Genomic DNA, 15,402 nt, shown 5'->3' with positions numbered 1-15,402 from the left:
CGCTCTCTGGGGAAACAGTTCTGTTTGATCTGGCAAGTACGCTGGATTCCCACAGTAGAAATAGCAGTATAATCCTCAAGTCCAGTCTTAAAAAAAAATCCAATCCCATAGGCAGAGGTTGGGGTCCCTTGGGCTCCAAGGGCTCTGTTGAGGTCCTGGGGGCAGTTTATGGGAAAGGTCAGGAATACTAATGAGGGGACAGCAGGCGGCCAGCTGACAAGTGGGCAAACTGAGGTGTCGACAGGAAAAGTTGCTCCGTCAGTCATTCATTTGGTCACTAATATTTAGAGAATGCTTGCCATCAGCCAGGGACTGCTCTGGACAAAGGATACAGCCGTGAGCAAAGCAGAAAAACAATCCTCCCCTCGTGCACCTATTGTTTCTCTGGAGGGGAGACATACACACACATTAAGTAAATAAAGTTTGTGTCAGAGGTGGTACAGGCAATGGAGAAAATGTGAACAGGAGGGTGCAGGGCCCCTCTGCGGCAGGTCTCTGGTCAGAGAGCCGCAGGGCCCCTTGAATAATGGTCAGGGTGGTGATAAGGTCCCCTCTCCACAGCCTCCAGCCTCATGAAGGGGCAGAGGGCAGAGTGGGAGGAGGGCTGAACTGGGACCACCAGTCACAAGACCATGTGAGAGGTGGTCAACAGGCAGCATGCTGGGGGCAGGGAGAGTCCTGGGCAGTGGAGTGAGATGCAAGGTCAAGGCCAGCCGCTGGCAGGAGCAAGGCCAAGCTGGGCGTTGAGGAAGTGCCCCTCGGAAGAAACTGAGGAAGGGCAGAAGACGGCACAAGTACAACTCTCCAGGCGGCTGGGAGCAGCCTGTGGGAGAAGAAGTGAGGGGTGAGGCAGGAGGTGTATATAGTTCAGGAGGAGCCTGGGGAGGCCATGGCTAAGCAGGCTTTATTTCCCAGGTGGGGAGAGATCCTTGTGGTTCATAGCCAGGGGACGGGAAGACACTGGGAAGTGGCCACTTTATAGGTCCCTCTGGCAGGTGCAAGGAGGTTTTCCTGGAGCAAAAAGATGTCTGCCTCTAGGTCAGTGATTGTGGGGCGGAGAGAGGAGGTGGATGTCACAGAGGGAAGAAGAACCACAGGCTTTGATGCCTGAGCTCCGTGGTCCTCAGTCTGAGGCTGTTTTCCTGCCTCCTATGTTGCAGCTCTGCACATGTGGTGACTTCTCAGGATGGGGAGACGAGACCTGGGTGCCTGGGGACTTTCTCCAGATGCTGCATCTTCTGCTCCTACTGCCCAGCACCTCCCAGTCTTTCCTCCATAATCTGCCTTCTCTGAGTCTGGCTTAGACTCGGCCAGCCAAAATCAGACAGACTCTGGGGAATGATCAGCAGGAGAAGCTGGGGTCAGCCCAGGGCTGGAGGCGATGCACACAATGTCTTCATGGAAGAGCAGCTGGCAAGGGGAGTGGAGGGCTTTTAATGTGCTGAGTCTGTTCCCAGCCCCAGGGCAGATATGCATCCTTGAATATCAACAGGTATAGCCTGGGAAAGTTGGGGAACCAGAGACTGCTCTGAGAACCTGACCGTCTTGGTCCCTCAGCGTGGCAGGGGCCTTTAGCATTTTTGTGTGGATAAGGCCTGACCCGGTGCTCAGGATCCCTGTCACAAAACTCATCACCTCCAGCCTGTGCTCAGCGCTGAGTCTGGGAGGAGAATCCTGCTGCAATTCCAAGCTCACTGAATACCCCAGTGGGATCCAGACATACATTCCCAAAGCAGCCTCTCGGCAGACTTGGACTGGCCACAGTGGAGGCTTTGGGGGCTGCCGGCATCCTAAGATCTGCTTCCTGCCAGACCACAGCTGCTATTTCAGGGATAGCTGCTGAGGCCTCTGCGCTGGCACCCAGGAAGGACCCAGGCTTTATGAGTGGGGGTGAGTAGCCAGGTGGGACACCAGATAAAAACATGGAGCCTCAGAGATGGGAAGTGGTCCCCACAAAGTAACAGAACAGAGGCTAGAATCCTGCCACCACTCCTCCTAGCTCACTTCTTCCTCCTAGACTCCCTGGGGTCACAGGCGGGGCTTAGCTGCAGCTCTCAGCAGCCCCACAGGACATGCAGGCCCAAGAGCTGCATCTGGAGGCTGGGATCCTCCACTGGCTCAGCCAGGCAGTGTTGTTGTGCCGCAGTTGGCTACCCTGCCTGTCTGTGCAGACTGCAGTGGGTGTGTACTCTGTGATTAATTACAGGGCTCATAACCGGAGAGCAGCTGCCTGGAAGCACATGTCATCTTGTTTGGGGGTAATAGACACGAAGGCTGGAACATATCTATTAGATCATCCCGTCCTGGTATGATTGGTGTCAGATTCCTCTTGTTCTCTTCAGCCTGGGACTCAAGCAGGGGGTTTGTGCTAGGCCTCCTGGGAAATGACAGCCCCCACGTGTTTTTCTGGAGCTCTGTTCTCATTTTCCTTGTCTGTGGACTCCCTTTTCATCTAGGGATCTGGTTCTGCCAGTCTTGCTCTGCCATGTCCTCCCAAGGAGCATCGAGCCCTCTAGCTCCTGTCTATGGAGCCCCCACTCTGCAGCCACCCTGCGTGCTCAGTTCTGCGGGTCCAGACTGTGATAGCAGCAGCTTCCCATGTGCAGGTTAGTGCAGTGTGAGACGGGCCCATGAATCATTGCAATCATGGCTAAAGGGAAGAAGTTCAGGTGCAGGTTAGGGAAAGGAGAGGTCACTTTGGGCTCTGCTGGTCAGGACGGCTGCATAGGAAACATGACATTTGAGCTGGGTGAGAGTTCACTAGGAACAAGGGGTCAAGGCACCATTGTGGAAACTACAGCCTCTTCTTGTTGCAGCCTGACTGGGGTCTGCTCAGTATCCGGATTCCACTGCACCTCATGGCTGTGGATTGGCTCCCTCTGCATCTGACCTTTGCCACCTCATCCCTTTTCTCTTTTAGCCTCTAGCCTATTCTAGATGTAGTGCAGGCAGGCCAAGGTCAAGGCAGTGGTGGGACTCATGTGACCACAGAGCTACAGCCATAGTTACCACCAATCTTAAGCTTTCTCATCTGCAAAATGAGGGGTGAGGGTAAACTCTATGAACCCTTCACGTCTGACATTCTAGAAATTTCTAAAGCAATGAGCCAGTTGGCTGCTCCAGAGTCCAAATGTGGTGGTTTCACGGCTGTTTCTTCCTCATCATGATGTCAACCATGACCACTAGCCTGGCAGCTTCCAGATCTGCATCTCCAGCACAGACTTCCCTCCAGAGCTACTGCAGCACACATCCTTGCTGGTCTCTGGGGGGGTCTTAAACTCAGCATGTCCAAGGGGGAAATTGGTATATTTCACAGCCTCTGATTCACCTGCCACCAGATGCTTGCTCATTACAAACTTATTCACTTCTGATCATGTTAGTCTCTTGCTTAAAACCACTCCATCAGGGTAAAATCCCCAGAAAACCCAGCTTGGTGGGACATAGGTCTTCTATGACTTGATCCGAGGATCATCTGTTGTGACTGCCCGTCTCCCCAGGTATCACATCTAGTTTTCTCTAGCATTCATTGCATGCTATCATGTTTGTTTTTTAAACTGAACTGACCTGAGTCCTAATACTGACCTATGGGTCTCATAGCCTGTTGACATTTTGGCCCTGTCCAAGGTCAGCAGTATAATTCCAGAGGGCTCTGCAGTGGGGTACAGCCATGGGAGCCTGTGTTTTCAGCTCGATGGCTGGCCTGAGTTAGGTGTCAGGCGTTTTCTCTTTCACAGGCTAGAGTGAGTCCTTGAGCTGACCCAGAAGTTCTGAGCAGGCATCAATCGTATTGATGACCATGTATGTTGCCTCCTCTCTTTATGCCTAGAGATGAAGGAAGAAATACAAGCTCATGTAACAAAGAGCATTTCCCATGTTTACCAGCTCTCCCTGCCTCTGCTCGCTCTCAGAATGATTTCTTAGTTCACAGCTTTTATTCCTCTGATCAAAGTGCCTGAGGCAGGGAGCACTGCGGAGGTGCTGACATTTCTGCTTGAGTTGCATGCTCCCCTCTTCTGGGCTCTTTTAAGAACCTGTGGCCTAGAGGTCTCCATTTAGGTGCACATGGCCTGGCTGGTCAAGGGTCTCCAAGGGCTCAATGGACTTGGCTGCCCTGGGATATTGGGGGGGGGTGCTGTTGCCTTGCCTGCACCTGGAGGAGATTAAAGCCCCTGTGCCTTTCCTCATCCCTCCTTTCCCATTTTGTTCACTCAATCGAACTTTTCTCTCCAATACTTTAAATGCAGAAAATCCATGTGTAGGTTTTCTCTCTTCAATGGATGAAATAAACTTTCTCCCCCTCCGTTTTTTTGCCCAAATTGCAAAAGGAAAACATGCAAATAGACTTAGAGTTAAAGGTGAGAAGAAAGAGAGAAAAGTTGCAGCAAAGTAATTTCAACTTGAGAAGCAGAGCAGTTGAAACCTGAAAAAAATGTGCACTCAGCAATATGGTCCTCTCCTACAAATTAATTAACCCAAAGAGCTTGTTTAATTAGCGTGAGGAGTAAGGAATTGAGTAGCTAACAATATCTCTCTACCGGTTTGGAAATATGTTCACAAAAGAACTTCCTCTTCCTTTTCTGAGGGGGTTGAGAGAGTTGCCCCATCATTTTGGAATCAGCAGGTGCCTCTTGGCTGGAGACATATTTGGGATGGTTTTTGGGCTACATCCCCTGATCCCTTGCCTCTGTGCATGGCTCCTGGGAACTTGGACTCTGAGGGCCTCCAGAGACCAGGTCTCCTGGCCTCTCAGTCCTTCCCACTCCTCCCTGCACCCTACCCCTGTGCTGCATATAAACTATTTGAGTTTTCTGCTTTTGACATGAATGTGGGTATTTATCACCTCTTGAGATGCAAGGAGAACTCAAGTCTGTAAAGTTCTTGGAGAGCTGCAAGTGAAGACCCCATGGCTAATGTTATCATAGGAGTCTTTGTTGGGATGGCTTGCTTCACAGGGGTCATGGAGGCGTGTTTTAACTATATTTCCCCTTTTTTTCATAGACTCCTTTGACTTCTAGTCAGACTATGGACTTGCTATGGACTAAATGTTTCTGTCCCTCAAATATATATGTTGAAACCCTAATCCCCAAATGTAATGGTATTTGCAGGTGAGCTTTGGGAGGTAATTAGGTCATGAGGGTGGAGCCCTAGTGACTGGGATTAGTGCCCTCATAAGAAGAGGTATAAGACAGATGATCTCTCTTTCTGCAGCTGTCTGCACAAGTTCCCTGAAATGGCCAGAACATTGATCTCGGCCTTCCCAGCCTCCAGAACTGCGGGAAATAAATATTTATTGTAAAGGTCACCAGTCTAAGGTATTTTGTTAAAGCAACCCGACCTGACTACGACAGGACTCATTCTCATCATAATGTTTTTAAAAGCACAAAATAAAATGCATAGGATTAAAAGGAACACATGTATGTTGATACAGGTATGAAAATATAAATGAAACAGATATGTGGTATAGTCATATATGTACTTCTTAACTCACTAATTAATTACACTTGACATCACACTCCGAAGAGGGACTCCAGCAGCTAGTCACTTGCCTTTCCCATGCATGCAAGGAGTTCGGACTAGCCATCAGCCTGACGAAGACAAATGTTATGGCTCAAGGCACGGGGACTCCCCCATGCATCACCATCGACGGGTACACCCTGGAGGTTGTCAACGACTTCACTTACCTCGGGTCCACCATCTCGAGCTCTCTGTCAGTCGACCTGGAGGTCAACCGGAGAATCGCCAGGGCAGCCACAGTTATGGCCAGACTGAACCGGCGAGCGTGGAACAATTCCAGCCTCACTGAGAAAACCAGACTGCGCATCTACCAAGCCTGCGTACTCAGCACTCTCCTCTATGGCAGCGAGACGTGGACCACCTACGCAAGGCACGAAAGGAAACTCAACAGCTTCCACATGAGGTGCCTGCGACGCGTCCTGCATGTCGCCTGGCAGGATAAGGTCCCCAACACCGAGGTGCTGAAGCGAGCCAATATGAGCAGTTTGCATGCAGTTCTTAGCGAGAGACGCCTCAGGTGGCTCGGCCATGTCAAAAGAATGGATGCAGGCCGTATCCCCAAAGACCTCCTCTACGGCGAGCTAGCAGAAGGCAAGAGGATGACAGGGCGCCCAAAACTGCGGTTCAAAGACATCTGCAAAAAGGACATGACACAATGCTCCATCAATCTCAACACATGGGAAGTTCAAGCAGACGACCGCCTAGCCTGGAGGCTCGCGGTCAGGCAAGGTACGTCACGTGCAGAGGCTGCGCGCAACGAGGAGGCGGTCCAGAAAAGATCGAGGCGGAAGCAGCGTCAACAGCAGCAACAACAGCCATCTGCCTTCACCTGTAACAAGTGCGGCAGGGATTGTCACTCCCGAGTCGGACTGCACAGCCATTCTCGGCGGTGCAGATAGACTCTCAAGAAGCTACGCCATCGTCTCTCGAGACGGACAGCTGCCGACGCCGACGACGACGACGACGACGACGACGAACTCACTAAAAATCAATTGTTTTGTTTTAATAACTGCCATAGGTCTGAAAGAAATAACATTTTGAGAAACCTGTAGCAATTATAATGTATTGAAGTATCTGGTTTCTACTATTGACAAATTGTAGGCATTACTAAAACCAGTGTGGTTTATTGCCCACAGTCATGCTAGAAGGAAATGCTATAGTTCAAGTAGAGGTTAGTGAAGCTAAAGATAGACAGTTTCCTAAGTTCATTGACCCTCTGAATTCTACCCATGAACCTTTGGGTGAGTCTCTTCTGATGAGTAAGTGGATTTCTTATGCATATAAACGAACCATTTGTGGCCTCTACTGAATCCTTGTAAGAGCCTCCACTTCTGAAGCGTCTTTGCTCCTCTCTGGGGATTTGAAGGATTGACTTCTTGGGGTCAATGAGGATTGTGTTATGAAGGAATTAGAAGACAAAGAGGACAAACATGATAAGAGACGTGCCAGTGTAACGTGTGTGAGATAAGAAGCCCCAGGTCGTTGGTTTGTCTGTGAGGAGACAGAGGTGAGGATGTGTGCATGATCGAGGAAGGACACACGGGCATGTGCTTAATGTGTAAGGGAGAAGTTGGCCCAGTCATGTGGCGAAGGAGAGGTGATATGTGGGGCCAGGCAGAGTGTAGGAAGTGGGAGCTGGGGCATGTCCATATTGGGTTTCAGGGCAGAGTGGGTGCTCTCCCTGGCTCATTAGGATCAAGACCATATATTGGTGTATTAAGCAGATTGATTCTTAGGTACATCTGCTCAAGTGGTTTGAGTTCTTTGTCTTTCATGTGTTCCCATGAGCTGGGTTTCAGCATTATTATGTATGCATGTTCACCCACTGTCACTTACATCCCAGAAAGTCCTACTCAGCTTCTCCTAAACAACAGATTCAGGCTTCAGGAAGGAACGTCTGTAGGCCAGTTGCTCATCTGCCATCTATTTAGTGCCTATAATAACTGAAGTAATCTCTGAACAGAAAAAAAATTTTAATCTTCCTTAGTTGCTATTCAGAGGGCTGGGATGGACAATTAACTTCTCTGCTTGAGAAAGATAAGGTGCTCCAGGTAAGATTTAATTTTTCTAAAGAGAAATCCCAAAATGACTTTTCCCCTTAAGTTAATATTATTTTTTGTCCTTGAAAACAAAGCCCACACAATACAGGCGAATGATACCTCGAAGTCTTTGTTCTCCTGGCTGAGTCTCGGAGGTGAGTGCATCAGACAGGGGACTAAAACTGTAGGCAGAGGCAGAGAAGGCACAATTCCTCCCTTTTAACATGAGTCCAGAGCATTGGGTCAAACCCTAATCACGAAGTGCCCATCTAGGGACTTAGTGGTGAGAGATTAGCTCATAATTCCTGTTCAATATTAAACATTATTAATGTGATATTTTATATTCTCCCTTTTGAACGGTCTTCAAAATCCAGTATGTGCTTTACCCTTACAGAACATCTCAGTTCAGACTCACTTCACTGCGAGTGTTTTGTTACCTCATGTGGCGAGTGGCTACCATGTTGGGTGGTGCTTTCTTCTGTCTCGCTCTCCACCCAGAGCTGTGCTGCCCCTGGGTTAATCTGCCCAAGGAACTCAGAAGAGCCTTGGAGATGGATCTGGCTACAAAGGCACACTGTGCTTCAGGAAAATCACAGTGGGAAATGTCCCATAGACACTAGGACATCTTTATAAAAAAGAGCAACCCGAAGATTCCCATTCCCTTGAGAAACTGGGGCAGGCTCCTTCTCGATTTGGGGGAAGGTGTCTTCAGCCACCCGGAGTGTGCAGCAGGTGCCCAGCATACAGAGAAGAGATTTCCTCTCTAAGGGACACCATGGGTGAAGCAGTCACACCCATCAGGTCGAGACCATGGCAAGAAGAGAAGGAAAAAAGGACACGCCTCCAACTTTCTCTAGGAGCTCCTACATCATCGCCACTCTTGTATTTTGTTGATAATTCTGTAAATTATTTCTGTGCTTGCATTCCATTGCATTCCTTAAATGAACCAGACACAGTTTTCAAGGATAGGTGGGTTATAGCAAGATGGAAAAAGAATTTTCCACAAAAACAAAGGAGAGAAGCAAGAATGGGAAAGACGAATGGAATCTGGTGTGAGGCTGGTTCAAAATATACATCCCTTAATGTCTCACATGGTCGCTAGACATGGACTGCATTGATCTCAGTCTAAGCTTCCCAACAGCTAAGGCCAAGATGGAAGCACAGTAAGTGACATGAGTCACAGCACACCGAATAAAATCAGTGTGGCAGGAAGTCGTACTGTGAGGCAAGGGCACCGGAAGAAGCAGAGGGTGGGATGCACCAATGACAACAAAATCATGTCACATCCTCAGAGTGATGTTCCTCCTGATTCCACAGAAAGAAATACCATTGGGTCCCAGATGCCATCCTCAGAAGCACCTTGCACACCTCCATATGAAATCCCCCCCTACCTGTCCCCCTCCACCCAGTGTTTCTCTCTTGTCTCTGTTGAGACCCAGGGCTCACCTCCTTGCTGTTCGATGAAAGTTATTCTCTAGGAGCCCACACGATACTCCCCAGAGGTTCCGCTCTTGCATGAACTGGTTTGATCTGGGTCAGTTTAAGGGATGTGGGACAGTGTAGTTCCATGGCAGGGACTACAGTAAGTTCACCAAAGTCTGTTTCCTAGCTTTCTGGCAACATGAGTAGTGTTCCCAGACTCCTTTGCTGCCAGGTGTGGCCTTGACACTGAATGAGCTGAAGTGGTTAGAAAGTAAGGCATTCTGCCCACGGTCCCTCCTCTCACCTGCTGGCTAAAAGAAGAAGGCTCTAAGGACTTAGGGAAGGATGGAGCCACAGGAAGTAAGAAGCTAGGGGGAGGGATACCCAGCCAGGAAAGCTTTATTGGACTGTGATATGCATGAAGAAACAACTTCTATTGTGGAAAGCCCCTGAGAATTCAGGATTTGTTTGTGAGAGTAGCTAGCATTATTTTAACTAATATAAATACCCCCTGGGAAATACTCTCTAAACACAATTCCTCTTAACCAAGAGAAATTGAAAGGTTTGAGTGACACCAAGTTCAAGGTTACATTCCCCGACAACTATTAGGAGTGCAAATATTCTCTGTTGTAGGGAAGTGGGTAGGTGTAGAGCCTCATGTTTAACAGTCACCAAAGGTGGGAGGAAGATTAACACACTCTTGTCAAAATTGTGTCACCTTACAAGAACTCCTGCCTGAATAGAAAGCTCTCATCTCTTCTTCTGGAGATGAGCCAGGATGTGCCTGTGGGTAAGGCCAAGATTTGCCTCAGAAAGTCATTTTGGGTCTGCCTTCACACATGGAAAAACTGGTAATCAAGGCCACACAGCTTCACACAATGCAATCTGCTTGAGTAATTTTAACCTGAAAAACATTATAAAACAGCTGTTATCCTCTGATTGCAGCAGCCCTTAAAACCAAACAAAACTTGAACAGTGAACTTGGCCAAGTTCTTTTCTCACCCTGAACTTTAGTTTCCAGACATGATGAATGATAAATGAATGAAGTGGCCCAATCTCTGTGTAATAATACTGAGCAAAAACTCTGTAAAGCACTCACCTGTAGCATGTCTATAGTAAATGCAATTCTGTTCCCATTGTTCTTACAAGGTATAAGCAATGAGTACCAGCTAAGGTAGCAGGACATTTCCAGGTGCCACACCCACTACACAAAGCGAGACACTCATGCTATGTATGGCCCAGGTCTTGGGGACTCAAACCAGAGGGAAGGTGCTCTCGGCTCCAGGTCTGTGAGCCTTGCTGGTAGGCAGGGCTACTTGGCCTCTGATAGGTGCTTGACACTAAGTCATCTTCAGAGTTTGGTGATGCACCCAGGAATGAGCTCACCCATGTGTAGATTCAGGGAACAGACAAGAGCAACAGTGTTGGAAGAACCCAGGGATGGAACAGAGTGGGGCTCCATGCTGGGCAGTGCGCATGCACTGTGGCCTGTGTAGCCCACGTCCATCCACGGGACACAACTACCTTTCATTTTAGACTTTATATGGACTGCACGGGACCCGAATCTTTTGTCCTAGGACAGGTAAAGCCAGCTCTGATCGAAGGACAGGAAATTCACAATGGAGAACCCCAGATCTGATTGTTTTTTCTTTACTCTCATTTGAAGTCTTATTTCATCTTGCATTTGAGCTCAGTGGTTTTCCTTCTTCCAGAAAGATTATAGGGTGGGATAAGAGTGTGAGCAGAGGCTTTCACACTGTGGAAGTTGTGTGGCTGGGACAACTGGAGCCTGGGGGCAGCAGATCTGATGTCCAAACTGCTTTTCACCCAAACCCAGGGTGCGTGGGGCGCTCACTGACTGTTCATCCTCCTCAGCTGGCATGGCCTTGAAGGAGACACTCATGTCCTCTTATGAAGATGTTCTAGAAAGCCCCTCTCAAACTTTTAACATGCCTATGAGTTACATGGGCATCCTGTACACAAGCAGGCTCTGAGTCCGCAGGTCCAGGGTGGGGGTGGAGGTTCTGTATCTCTAAGCCGCTTCCAGGTGATGCTACTCTGAGGACCACACTCTACTAGGAGGATCCAGGGGGTCACGCCCTGTGACGTTTGCACAAGGAGTGCTTCCACGGTCTGCCCTGGGGGAGGGAGGGGTCTGTGATGAGAAGAGTGGCCTGATTCTCAGAGAGCAGACAGTATCCAGGGGAGCGACTGACCTGGGCCTCCTTCTACATACACTGTGCTTTGTGTCTCTGCTTCTATAGACCTGGAGGGGTCTCATTGTACCATGGGCCCAGGCTAGGCATGTAGAGGATATAACCTGAGACTATCTGTAAGCTGGCAAAAGTCACCCAATTGGAAAACCTGGCTGGGAGCATAGGGGCTGGTATATAGTCTCAGCTCTTTGCTCCCTATGGGCCATCTCAGGTCAAAGCCCAGCTCCACCTCCCTCTTCCCATCCATCCTTTAGGGGTGCTAAAGAGCAGGACGACTCCCCTCTTGGAGAGGTTTGGCTCCTTCCAACATGACACATGCATGTTTTCTGTTTTATAGAAAGAAATGTGCCTTGGCTGTAGGCCCATGTTTCATTCCAGCATAGCTTTTCTTTCTTTCTTTTTTTTTTTTTTTACCAAAAGAGCCATCCCTGGAGCTACCAATAGTATTTACAAGAAAGCCACCCAGCAATCCTCTGGATCTGGGACTGTGGCCTGACCACAGATATAGCCTTCCCCACATCATGAGCTATCCATCTGAAAGCCTGGCACATGGTGTTGGTGTCTTTATTTTACCCCAACATGTAAAAAAATGTAAAGCTAGGATATATTTTTTTTCTTTCCTTTTATTTTTCCAGCTGGGAAAACTCCTGTCAGTGGATGCAGTGTCCTTTCCAGATTCAATATTATGCAAACTGCATCTCAGCAAACGGAGTAATCAAATATGTCCATGAAGCTGCCTGATGCGCAGAAAGGGAGCTGTCCCACCCAGCACGTAGACGCAGACCTGCCAACGTGCAGGGAGCTGCTGAACCTGTCATTCAGCCAGCTCTGTTGCCATTTCCCATTTCTTTCCTTTAGAATATGTGTCCAGAGTCTGAGAGCCTGAAAGGATGGGCCACTGTGATGCCCAGTGGCAGACTGGAGCCACAGTCGTTGGCTGGGATCAAGGTTAGTGTTAAAGCTCATGATCCAGGCGTGTCTGTGTCTGCTGTCTGTTGTACCCCCAACCGCGAGGCTTTCAGCCCCAGGTTAGACTGAGAACTTGTGCTTTTCAACTCTGTCTCTCCTACCCGGCAGCAGGCAGGACCCCCAGGGAGTCTTTCTGGCAGAGAGAACTTGGCCAAGTCCCTTTCCCCCCATGGGCTTCAGCTTCCAGGCCTGCCAAGCGTTAAAATGGGTCCGATGGCTGTTGTCAACTGTGCAGTTCTGCAGAGTGTGGCCTGCTTTTGTGCTCTGCTGACTCCCAGCATGTCCCCATTGCAATAACCCTGTGAGATTAAGCACCTTTTAAGTGTCTCCTCAGCAGATGAGAAAACAGATTTAAGAGGATTAGAGTGCTCTGCTAAAAGGTGGGCAGAGACTAAATAGGAAAGCTAGCATTTAGACTTGGGGCTGTCTGTTCAAAAATCTCCTGCTTTCTTTTTTTTGGCAAAATGGCATCATGCGTCCCCAACACCTCTGCATTCAGAATGCAAACAAACAAATGAACAAACAAAGGCATAAGGAACATACAAAGGGTATATCTTCAAAGATTGAGATAAAATATTTATCCGTCTGTCCTCCAGGTACCACCTCTCCTAGCCTGGCTGGCTTGAATGTTTTCTCTTGCAGCCTCTGTCCCCTTTGTCTGTGACAAGGTAGGGAAGGGAGGGGTGGGGTAGAGAACCTGCCCATCTGCCCCTCCGGAAGAGTCCTATTTCCCTACATTCTGGTCGTTAAACACACAGAAATCGACACTTTCTCTGCTGTTGCGACGAAGCAAGGGTCTCTTCTCACTGTTAGCCACCTCACGGAATCTGGCATTGCGGAGGCAGTTGCTTAAGCAGACTGGGTCCTATGATCACCCAATGTGCTTGATGTCTCTGAATTGCTGTTAACAAATATTTGCAGCTCGGCTAGCTGCATCCCTGATATATGGCGCATGTCTGTTCTTATTGTTTGAGAGGGGAGATGAGTTCTGAGGTGTCAAGAGGAAATGGCCCTGTACCCGGTTTCACGTCTCGAACGGTGTCCCTGGAGCCTGGGATGCCGTATTGCTGAGCAGATGGCCGTGTCATGGGCATGCTTCTGGTGGAGAAAAAACTGTGATGAAACCGCGTAACCCCTCCATGTTGACAGCTTTGGAGATTCTCCGCCAGCTCCTGCAGGGGAGGCACTAGGATGGGAGGTTAGTTAGGCCACAGGAGGAACAACCAAGGGCAAGGCTTTATGTGTTCAGTGCATAGACATCATTCTGGGGACGCTGTTGGTGAGTTGGGTGTCTGTGATCTTATTTGGAGACCCTTGCCTAGATCTGAGAACGTATGTATGTTTTTCATTATTGAAATGTAGTTTTCATATCTCTCCTCTTTCTAGAATCTCATCGGCTCCATTCTTCTCGGTGGGAAAGTGGGAAAATCAACCAACCCAAATATTCTTGGACCTGTCACTGTCAGTGTCACCCATTCAATGTTCAGACCCTTGTGTCAATCAGCTCTCACAAAAATGTCCCACGTAGTGCGTTTTGAGGGTTCTCGTCAGGCTAGCTTGTTTGCTTGCTCTTCTCACCCTCTAAACTATATGACAGGGACTCTCACGACAGAGTTATACCAACACACGTATTCAATAAGGAACAACACTAATTAGGTGGTTAATACGTGTAGCTGGAAAACGTATTTTCCTCATTGTGCTGTCAAATTTGAGCTCTTTTGCCTCTTTTATCTTGCCGCGGCGGCATGTGTGGTGATGTTCTTGAGCCTCACATTGCTATATGCTCCTCTTAAGGATGGTTTTTCAACCATGTTTCCATGACTCCCATCCACACAGCACATGGCGGACAGACTCTGAGGTGACCCTGCATGGTCCCTGTCTCCTGCGCTGTCCCTTCTCCTTGGGTGCGGGAGAGGCCTGACAGGCTTCTAACCATCTGAATACGGCAAACATGGTGGGTGCTGCTCCTGTGATTATATTGCATTTGTTGAGGCTCTGTCTTGCTAGCAGCTTCACTCAAGCTTCCAGATGAGAATATTGCCTGGCTGACACCTCCTTTGCAGCCTTGTGAGAGACCCTGAGCAGAGGCCCCGCTAAGCTGTGTCCAGACTCCCAACACACAGAGAAGTCAATCAACGTGTATTATTTAATTTTGTTACGCAGCCATGGAAAATGGATACATGACAGTCGGGAGCTCCTGGCCCCCTGCTTTGTGAGAGAGGTTCAGCGCTGCTACTCTGAAGTCCTCCTGTATGTCAGCTGAAACATGTCCTTTGTGCGCTCTCAAAAATGGAAGACTGGAGAGAAATAGCAAATACCTCTGGATTTAGGTTTATAGTTGTTAGCATCTATGACTACAGGCCTGATGTTTTTCCTGACTTCAAGATCTGAACACCTACTACTATATCTCCACTTGGCAAATTAAAAATGTCCCAAACTCAGCTCCACATTTTCCAAATTTGATTTGTCTCCACTGCTTTTTGCATTAAGAAATGGCATACCTCTCCTGTTTGCCTAGATCCTGGAGTCCTCCCTGCTTCCCACAGCAAATAGTTCCCTGGACCTTGCACAGAAGAACCAGTTCTCAGCTCCGATTCCTGATTTCATGCCTGGAGTGGAGAGACATAATTCCTGACCTTTTCTATATGCCCCTCAGGCTTCTGGGTGTGTGTGTGTGTGTGGGGGGGGGTCACTGTTCCTGTCTCAAGGGCCGAAGAGTCTTTCATCTGGGAAGTAAAGAAGCCCCAAGCTGAAGACCAGGCTAAGAGACCAGATAAATTACAAAGCTATGGGGTTCTGGAGGCTGTCAGAGTCTCTCTCCGGTTTTCTCTGAACATAGGAGGAGAGAGGTGGACTTCTGCCAAGGATGCATGACTCCCTGGCTCACTTTTCCAGGCTATTAATCCCGGGCTATTAAGGATTCAGAGACACCACACACATTCCCTTCTATACAAAATGGCATAAAAATTAGCATCCAAACAAAGTTACGAAAGGTTTATGTAGTAAAGAATGTTCTTCACATCCTTACTAAACAGCATAGATACTTCTGCCCTTAATGAATCATAGGCTAAAATGTCCCCCGTCTCTACAGTGGGTCAGGATTAAGAGTGCTAAGAGTTGCATTTTCAAATGCCTGTAATGAAAAGGAGGGGTCTGTTCCGATGAAAACACAGAGGTTTAGAAACAGAAATTGTGCTTGTCTCTGAGGAAGTGTCACAAGATGACTGAGAACAGTCATTGGG

The sequence above is a fragment of the Furipterus horrens genome, unplaced genomic scaffold (assembly GCF_987537825.1).
Source record: "Furipterus horrens unplaced genomic scaffold, mFurHor1.1.pri manual_scaffold_6, whole genome shotgun sequence".
Classification (NCBI taxonomy): domain Eukaryota; kingdom Metazoa; phylum Chordata; class Mammalia; order Chiroptera; family Furipteridae; genus Furipterus; species Furipterus horrens.
The sequence above is the reverse complement of the archived record's forward strand: the minus strand, read 5'-3'. Positions refer to the sequence as shown.